The 9,563-nt window shown below is 43.6% G+C and overlaps 1 non-coding gene across 1 annotated transcript; it reads right to left on the reverse strand.

The window, feature by feature from the left end:
- Positions 1–8,473: 8,473 nt before the first annotated feature.
- On the reverse strand, positions 8,474–8,580 carry LOC112207036 (U6 spliceosomal RNA). The gene has a single exon (XR_002941517.1). It is a non-coding gene; the product is annotated as a U6 spliceosomal RNA (small nuclear RNA).
- Positions 8,581–9,563: the final 983 nt, after the last annotated feature.

Here is a 9,563-nt window from a genome sequence, read left to right on the forward strand (position 1 = left end):
TTACAGAGTTCCAGAACTGCAATCTAAAGCCCTGGGAGCAGTGAGCAGTCTCAGATTTTCCCAGGACTGCAGCATTTAGGACCCAGTCCTAAGCCAGGAACAGGAGCTCTGACACCATAGAGACCCTCAGCATTCTGGCACATTTGGCACTGGTGGCTGCCTGGGCAGTGTGAGTCCTGGGACCAAGTACCTCTAGGACAGTCAAACCATCAGAGTCCCCATCATGTCCCACCCTCAATGAGAAAACTGAGGCAGACTGTGTTGATCCAAACTTTCCTTGAATTTGGATAGAACAAATGGTTGGGTCAACCGCTTAAACACCTTTGCATTGAGGATCATCAAAACATCTTGAATTCTTTCCCCAATATTTTGGGTATGTCAAAACTCTCAGTCATGCTTGGCTGATTAATTCTAAATGCATATGGCTTAAAAAGAAGCAGAGGGAAAGCAAATGGGATCCATGTTTTTTATTCATTCACACCTAATTTAGCCAGATGCGGGGGAAGGGTACCAGATGCTTAGCATTCAGTTATGATCATGGAGTATTCCATCAAAGCAGGAGCTTGACAGAGACCTGAGTGCCAACAGACAGACAGAACAACCAGATCCTCATTCAGTCTTTACTATGCACCTTCTCTTTGCTAGACCCTGGGCACTGCAGGCACAGAGACAGGTCAGACAAGTGCCCTGCCCTCCAGGATTCAATGTGCAAGGTCTGAGATGAATATATAGGCATGTAACTCCCAAAAAAGAGTGTCAGGGCTGGGATAGAAGCTGTGTGAGCTACAGTGAGACCTCAAAGAGGAAGGAGTCTATTCTGCCTGGAGTATAAGGAGAACCTCCATAGATAATAATGTGGACGCACACCATGTACTGAGTACTTGTCATCTGTATTAGTTTTGTAGGGCCACCTTAACAAATCACCACAAACTGGGTGACTTAAAGCAACAGCATTTTATTCTTTCACAGTTCAGAAGGCCAGAAATCTAGGTGTCAGCAAGGCTGGTTCCTCCTGGAGGCTCCGAGGGAGAACTTGCTCCATGCCTCTCTCCTAACTTTTGCTGGATCCTGGCAATCCTCAGCACTCCTTGGCTTGTAGCTGCATCACCCCAGTCTCTGCCTTATTCATCACGTAGCCATCACCTTTGTATCTGTGTGTATCCTCCTTTCATATGCATATAAATATATCAGTCATTGGGTTTAGGGAACACCCTAAATCCAGTATGATTTTATGTGAGATCTTTTTCCCAAACAAGTTTACATTCACAAGTAGGGGGGCTAGGCCTTGACCATACCTTTTTGGAGGACACAGTTCAACACAGTACACCACATTTCAGCCCTTTAATTTTGAACATTATATGATCTGATTCTCATAACAACTCTGATATGGTTTGGCTGTGTCCCCACCCAAATCTCACCTTGAACTGTAATAATCCCCATGTGTCAATGGCAGGGCCAGGTGAAGATAACTGAATCATGGGGGCAGTTTCCCCCATATTGTTCTTGTGATAGTGACTAAGTCTCATGAGAGCTGATGGTTTCATAAAAGGGAGTTCCCCTGAACACACTCTCTTGCCTGCCACCATGTAAGATGTGACTTTGCTTCTCCTTCGCCTTCCTCTACGATTGTGAGGCCTCCCCATTTATGTGGAACTATTACCCAATTAAACCTCTTTCCTTTATAAATGACCCAGTCTCGGGTATGCTTTTATTAGCAGTGTGAGAACTGACTAATACAAATCCTATGAGGCAGGTACTATCATCAGCCTGTGATATGGTTTGGCTGTGTCCTCACCCAAATCTCATCTTCAATTGTAGTTCTCATAATCCCATGTGTTGTGGGAGGGACCTGGTGGGAGGTAATGAAATCATGGGGGCAGTTACCCTCATGCTGTTCTCATGATAGTGAATGAGTTCTCAAGAGATCTGATGGTTTTATAAGAGATTTTCCCCCCTTTTGGCTTGGCACTTCTTGCTGTCACTATGTGAAGAAGGACGTGTTTTCTTCTGCTTCCACCAGGATTGTAAGTTTCCTGATGCCTCCTTAGCCCTGTGGAACTGAGTCAATTAAACCTCTTTCCTTTATAAATTATCCAGTCTCGGGGTAGGTCCTTACAGCAGCGTGAGAACAGACTAATAAACAGCCCCATTTTACAGATATTGAAAAAAACTCAAAGAGGTAAGCAGCTTGCCAAAGTTCATGAAGTCAGAAAGTGGAAAAGCAGGGTTTGAACACAGGTCAGACAGAATCCAAAACCCTGTTTTTGGACAATTTGGCAGCTTCTTACAAAGCTAAATATAGTCTTGCTAAATGATCTATGAATTATGCTCCTAGGTATTTACTCAAATGAGATAAAAATTTATAATCACACAAAAACCTGCACATAAATGTTTACAGCAACTCTATTCATAACTGCTAAAATATGCAAGCAAGCAAGATATCCTTCAATAGATGAATGAATAGACAAGCTGTGGTACCTCTGCATAATGGAATATTATGCAAGGATAAAAAGAAATAAGTTACCAAGCCATGAAAAGACATAAAGAAACCATCAATGCATACTGCTAAGTAAAAGAAGATAGTCTGAAAAGGCTACATAGTCTATGGTTCCAACTATGTGATACTCTGGAAAAGGCAAAAGCACAGAGACATTAAAAAAAATTCGGTAGTTGCCAGGGGTTCTGGGGGAGGGAGAGATAAATAGGTGGAGCACAGAGAATTTTTTAGAGCAGTGAAACTCTTCTGTAATAGTGGATACATGTCCTTATACATTTGTAAAAACACATAGAGCTGTACACAAAAAGTGAACCTTAATGTAAACTGTGGACTTTAGTTAATACTAATGTTTCATAACAAATGTATAATGCACAGGTGCAAGATGCTAATAACAGGATAAATTGTGTGTGTCGTCAGGGGGTATATATGGGAACTCCATACTTTCTGCTCGAGTTTTCTGTAAACTTAAAACTATTCTAACAAAGTCTATTCGTTATAAATAAATAAATAAGGAGCTCACCAGGAGCTAGCTTAGGGGAGTATTGAGAAAGTTGAAGGGGGAAAACACCTGCTAAGAAATGAAAGAACTGAAAAGCCATCAGGAAAAGATGAGATTGCTGTTCCTCCTTGCTCCTCCCCATTGGACACTGAGGTATACTGTCATCAGCTTTGTCAGGTTTTCAGTAATGATTACATCAATATTTGTTTGTCTGTTTCTCAGCTCCAGGACTCCATGCTGGAAGACGGATGTGCAGATATAAATAAGACGTAGCATTGGTCCCTAACTAGCTCACATTACTGAGTAGGCATCAGACACAAAGCATAGAGTACAAAGAAATGAAATGGACCTTGGGTGGCTCTGAGGGCAGAGTGGGGAACCAGCGACCTCAGCTTCCAAACTTGGGGCCAAATACAAATGGGGCAATTAATAAAAATATGGCCTGAGTCCAAATCCAATGTGACCCTCTGCTCCCCAGCACACAACTCAGGGAGAGGATTTGGCAAGGTAGGGGGACCATTGAGCTGAGACGGGCACCTGAACACAACTGGTGATTCAGTTCCTACAGCCCAGGTGCTGCCCACAGGCCTTTCTCAGGGAGCCAAGAACAGTGATGGCTGTGTGGATGTGAGCCCCACTTATTCTCCGTGCTAGGACAATGGACCGCAGCCACACAGAGCCCCTTCCCCATGATGCCCTTCTCCCTGCCTTGCCTTTCCTGTTTCCTTATCCTACTCTCCTTAGAGAACATGTTATCGCTTCTCACTTGGAGGAAACAGAAGCAGCAAGCACCAAGGGAAGACATTGCTGCTATGGCTCTTGGCTTTCGTTCCCATTTGGTGGTTGGCCTCACTCCCAGTATGGCAGCCCAGTGGCTCTGTGCAGACCTTGGGAAATAGAAAGGAAGCCCAGCACAGTCCACTGGCCTTGGCTTCCTTACTTATGTCTATCCAGATTCTCTGATGGCCACTAAGCCCCTTCCTGTTTAATTGGTGAAACTGAGCATGGGAAGAAATGGAAAGTGCTGACTCAGGTCCTCAGTGGTCAGCATCTCCTGCCTGCTGTATCTCCAGCTAACCCATTGTCTGGCACACAGCAAACACTGTGGCTGTGACTCTACAGCAGTTCAGTCTAGGTGCTGGGACACCTGTCTCTCTGGCCTTCTTTCCTCCTCCTCCCATTCCCAAGAATATCTCCTTGCCCCAGTGAACCAACTTGGCCTGTTCCCTAGACAACTCTTTTACAAATTCTTCCCCAACTCTCCCAAAATGACTCACTCCTGACTGTGTGTTTCCAAAGCTCTTTCTTCTTATGTAGAATGAAGCACCTTGCATAGCATCTGTTTTCATTCCTGTCTCTCCCAGAGACTCATTGCTTCCTTTCTATTTCCCCAGCATAAAGCAGAATAAAAGGCACATAGTAGGTGCTCAGCAATGCTTATGGGTTGGATGCCATGGGCAGGAGGCAGTTAAATGTTATTTCATTTCAAGAGTATGGACACCATCAGAGCAGATGGAAACCATTTGGGAAATTCAGCTCTTCCTGTCCAGCCTCATGTTCTCTAGCCTAAGCTCCAACTTCCCACTGTCTCTCTTGAGGCTGAAACAGCCTACATGGGCAATGATGCCCACTTTAAAGTAGGTGTGGTGGCCTCTCTCCTAGAAACCAGCTCTCTTTTATGTTTCCCATCGCTGATTTCATTTCCAGTTTTGACCCCCTTAGGGCTAATGACAGCCACGTAGCTCATGAATTTTTGGAAGCTGCTCTCCCTCCAAGGGAGATGGAAAGTGGAATGTTCATGCATCATTCACTCGGCCAGCATTAGAGAACACTGGGCTGGGATGGAACACAGTGATGACTCAGACCCAAGCTCTGGCCATGAGGAGCTCAGATTCAAATGGGGATGGCAGATAAGTGAATGAATACTCAAAATACAATGCGGTTCAGGGTGAAAAAGAAGAACTTGCAGGGCAAGGAGTAAGGAAGGGTGGGTGCATGTGGGAAGACCAACCAAAGAAAGGACATAGAACCAGGCTTGGAGTGTTCAAGAAAGGCTTCCTAGCAGAGGCAATGCCTAAGCTGCAGTCTTAAGCACATGATAACATAGGATCTTAGACCATTTTAGATCCAGACCCCTGAGTTATCTGGGGACAACCAGGACAATATCAAGAATGATGATAAGATGCTGTCATAAAAGACCCCCAAGAACTTGCAGTTTCTATAGGCAGGAGAGGCCCATGGCAGAAAATTCTTCAATGGCTACCTGGGTTTCTGCTGCCCTTGATGCTGATGTAATTCAGGCCCCACAGCTCAGAGCTTCTGGATTCAAATATCTCTAGTTATTGGTCGTATTTCCTATTTTCAGTCACTTCAAAAGGCCAGACCACAGAGTTCTTGTCAGATGTAGCCCTATGTTTCAGAAACAAGATAGGCAGAAGAATCGATCTACTGGGGACCTTGGGCAAGCCACTTAACCTAGCCCCAGTGTCCTGATTTGTAGAAGAAGGATGATAATAGTATTTCTCTTGTGGGTTTTTAAGGATAAAATGAGATAAAGTATATAAACCTCATCTTCCAAGCTTCTTTTGCTAACCTTAATCACACCAAGCTTTTTCCTCCCTTCTCATATGTCTTCTCTTGGCTGGAAAGTCCTATCCCAATTTGTGTAGATAGCACCTACTCATGTTTCAGGTCTCCCCCTGAAATCACTCCTCAGGAGAGCTTCCCTGACACCTCAAACCCAAGTACGTTGCATCACAGAGGCTCATGGTACCCGGAAATTTTTTACATTTTACTCAATGAATTTGAACATTGAACAGGTCATTACATCTTTGCCAGCCCACTATAAGGACAGAGACTTATCTTATTCAATATTGTATCTCCAACTAACCCACAGTGGCTGGCACACAGCAGATGCTTGGTCAACATCTATTGAACGAATGCATAAAGCAAATAAATGAGAACTCAATGTTTAATAGGTATTACCAATACTATATTCTCAGTTACTAGCTACATGACTTTGTTGCCTCACCTGTAAAATGGGAAGAATGAATATTCAGAATAACCCTGCAATATAAGTGTTGACCTAATGTAGATAAAATACTTCTCATAGGAGAGGCCCAACAAGTGATAGTGACTATTCTCATCTTAAGGGCAAAGCAGAATTAGAACCTCTGTTTCTGAACCACAGAGATCCTTTTCCCATGTTTCCAAAGGTCAGAAAAATATTGTGTGATCCTCACTCTCACATCACCCAGTGCCTTCAAAAAGACACCTAAACGGAACACTCTGGCCATGGCTATGCCAGGCATGCTGCCTTGACAACTGTGGCCGTCCTGGCTTGCGGGCTGGGGCAGATGTGCACACTCCTGCTTCTGACTGGAACAGAAGGGCAAAGAGGGAACACTGCCAACGCCTTTGTGCAGATTCATCATTTTCAATGCTCATTCTTCACATATGTTTTCGATCTCACACAAAACATGGACTTCTGGTTTCCATTACCTTTGTTTCATTTTAGAATATAATGTTTTTTATAGCCTGGGGAAGGGAGGAAGAAAGTAAGCAAGCAACTGAGCGTGTGAGCTGATACGATTTTTATTTTTCCATCAGAAGAAAGAGGGAAAGAGAGAGCCAAGAAACCAGGGATGGCAGAACTGCCTGGGAGTTGATTACCCAAGCATTTATTCCCCAAGCATTTATTGAGTCAATCATTGATTCCCCAAGCATTTATTGAGCACCTACTCTGTGCATGCAGAGAGACAGGATAAAACAATGACTAACACATGGTCCCTGCAGTCAAGTAATCTGCAATAAGCAGATAAACTGATTCATAGCACATAATACAAGACAGATTTTTTTTCTGGAAGGGAAGAGAAGAAAGCAGGGAAAAGATAAAGGTTAGGAAAAAAGAAAGAAAAAAGTGAAGAAAGAATAAAAGGAGGGAAGGAAAGATGAGAGGAAGTGAAGAAAGAAAGAAGGGATATGAAAAAGAAGGGACAGAAAGAAGCTAACACGTATTCATCACTTCCTATGTGCCAGGCACTATGCTAAGAACCTTACATCTTCTATTTTATTTAGTCCTCATAACTTCCCTTTAAGGGAAGCCATTTACCATTTTACAGGTGAGAAAACAGAGGCTTAGGTAATACCCAAGGTCTCAGCTGGTAGCACAATCTGGGGGTGCACAGACCACAGAGCTCCTTGCCTGGCCTCCTCATACAAAGGTGTTACCAATCGGCTCTGCTCTGAAGAAAAAACCCTCCTTCTTACATGCATGAGGAGTCCAACACCTGGTTATTCCACTGGCTCCTCAAAAGCCTCCCAGAAACATAGCCAGTTAAAACGGATGGACCTTAGAGATCATCTGATCCAACCCACCTGAGGAGACACACATTCAGAAACAGGTGGAGATTTGCCTGAGGTCTTATGGAGAATACAGGAGACCTGGGGCCCAGTCCTCCCCACTGGAGCCCATGGGGAAGTCAACAATGCCAATAGCTAGGGCATTTAATTGCTTCCAGACCAGGGAAGACTGCAGTCCACCCTCCTCACTCCATCCCGTCCTGGCTGAAGCATTCCCAGGTCTGCTGAGCAGGAAGGTTTGTTTTGGCAGAAAGCTGGGTGCTGTCCAGCTCGATAATCATTTGTGTTAACACGCCATTATGTGTGTCGTTAACAGACTTGGCAACTGGGACTTGGCTTTTTCTTCCCTTACATTTTCTTTTTATTTTCCAAAAATAGAAAAATAAAATGCAACTCCCATATATGAATCAGAAAGACCAAGATTCCCAGCCACACAGGTACTTGCAGACTCGGCCTGGAAGAAGAGGCTTGACCAAAAGCATGTCACTGCCCAGCAAGTATCTCATGACTTTGTTCTTGAAGGAGGCTCCATGTGACATCATGGCTGGAGTTTGCTCCTCCTGACCAGGGCTCACACATCCAACCTTTCCTACAATGGCACCCAAGTGCCCTCTCTGCCAGCCTAGCTCATGGAATGGAAAATGTCAGGGCTGTGGAGTCAAACAGACCTGAGATAAAAGACTGACTCCACCATGTTGTGGCTTTTGATAACTTGATGAAGAGATTTAACCTCTCTGTACCTCAGTTTCCTCATCTGGAAAATGGGGGTAACAATGAGATATTATATCATTCTTCCCTTTATTTATGCCATGCCTGGCAATTCATCTATTAAAAAATGAGAAAGATAAAAAGGGTTAAATGATAATGTACTCCTGATATTTAACAGGATTTGAATATAATGTACTCAGAATATAAGGATAAATCAGACACAGGCCTTGCCTTCCAAAGACTTACAGGCTCCTAGGGGAGCTCAATATAAAGAAATTTAATTCCTTTATTATTCCACAAATACACTGTAAGCTGTTCTCCCCAAGTCCAAAGTTAACACCCTGGTTCAAGCCACCATGTTCTCTCACCTTGACGACTGCAATTACCTTCTTTATATATATATATATATATATATGGAACACTTCATGAATTTGCATGAAATATTTGCACAAGGGCCATGGTAACCTTCTCTGTATCATTCCAATTTTACTGTATGTGCTGCCAAAGTGAGCACTGCAATTATCTTCTAACTGGTCTCCAAGTTCCCTCTCTTGCTCCTCCAGTCTGTTCTCAGCAGAGAAGCCAGCATGATCCTTTCAAAACACCAGTATGATCACATCATGCCCCTGCTCAAAACCTCCCAGTGGCTTCTCATTCAACTTAGGGGAAAAAACCTAAATTATTTACCTTAGCCTAGAAAGTCTGATGATCTGGGACCTGCCTGTCTCACTGCCCTCCTCACTCATTCTGCTCCAGCCACACCAGTCTGCTTGCTCTTCCTTGAGCACACCTAGAAAGTTCCCACTTCAGATTCTTTGTTGTCTCTCCTAGAATGATGCTTCCCCAGGTATCTGCATAGCTCCTTCCCTTACTTTATTCACGTCTCTGCTCAAATGCCACCTCATCAAAGAGGCACACTATCCAAAATAGCATCCCCATTGCTTACTATGCCTTTACTTTGCTTTAGAGAAAGACTTATCACTTTCTAAATTATATTATATACTTGTTTGCCTGTGTTCAGCCTCTCTCACAAGAAAATAAACGTCCAAAGAACAGAGATTTTGGATCACTGCCTTGCACGTGCTAAGTACTCAGTAAACATTTCTTGGGTGACTGAATCAATGCAGAAATTAACACACACTATGTGCCAAGCTCTATACTAAGCACTGGCGAGACCAACTGGACCGAGTCCTTCCCTCCTAGTCAACGAGGGATTTGACAGAAGGAAGCTCAGTAGCAACCTCGAAGAGGTACCTCTTCCAGCTGCAGAAGTTCAGACCCAGGGAATCATTTCAAAAGGAAAATATTTTTAAACCATGTCTTGAAGAATGAGTCAGAGTAGCCAGGTAAAGATGGGAAAATTAGGGGGAAGGAGAGGGGATTCTAGACAGAGGAGACATTATGAGAAAAAGCATAGAGGAAAGAAAAATCTTGGTGTGTTTTGAAAACCACAAACACTTTTGTTTTGCTGGGGCTAAACAAAAGTCCTAAAGGAGA

The sequence above is a fragment of the Pan troglodytes genome, chromosome 1, assembly GCF_028858775.2.
Source record: "Pan troglodytes isolate AG18354 chromosome 1, NHGRI_mPanTro3-v2.0_pri, whole genome shotgun sequence".
Classification (NCBI taxonomy): domain Eukaryota; kingdom Metazoa; phylum Chordata; class Mammalia; order Primates; family Hominidae; genus Pan; species Pan troglodytes.